Genomic DNA, 310 nt, shown 5'->3' with positions numbered 1-310 from the left:
GCTCACGCACCGGTTCATGTTAGGTCGGCAGTTGCCCTAGCTAGCGGCCTAGCGCCATTGATGCCCTCGAGAAGAATCAAGGAGAAAAAGGATGCGACGAATGTATCGGAAACAGATGAATCTCTCTCGTACTGGGTTGAGTTAATTAGTGCTTTAGTGGGCTTTACACGGGGATGCATAGATATACATTTTTTCTCACCTGGGCTGGGCGGGCCATGGCCCGGTTTTGCCCCAAGGAAGCTCCGCCAGTGATGTGTAGGATGCACGACTCATATTAATCTGATTCTTATTCTTGAAATAATCTAGCATA

This window comes from Lolium rigidum, chromosome 7 (assembly GCF_022539505.1).
Source record: "Lolium rigidum isolate FL_2022 chromosome 7, APGP_CSIRO_Lrig_0.1, whole genome shotgun sequence".
NCBI lineage: Eukaryota > Viridiplantae > Streptophyta > Magnoliopsida > Poales > Poaceae > Lolium > Lolium rigidum.
Note: the sequence above shows the minus strand (reverse complement) of the source record.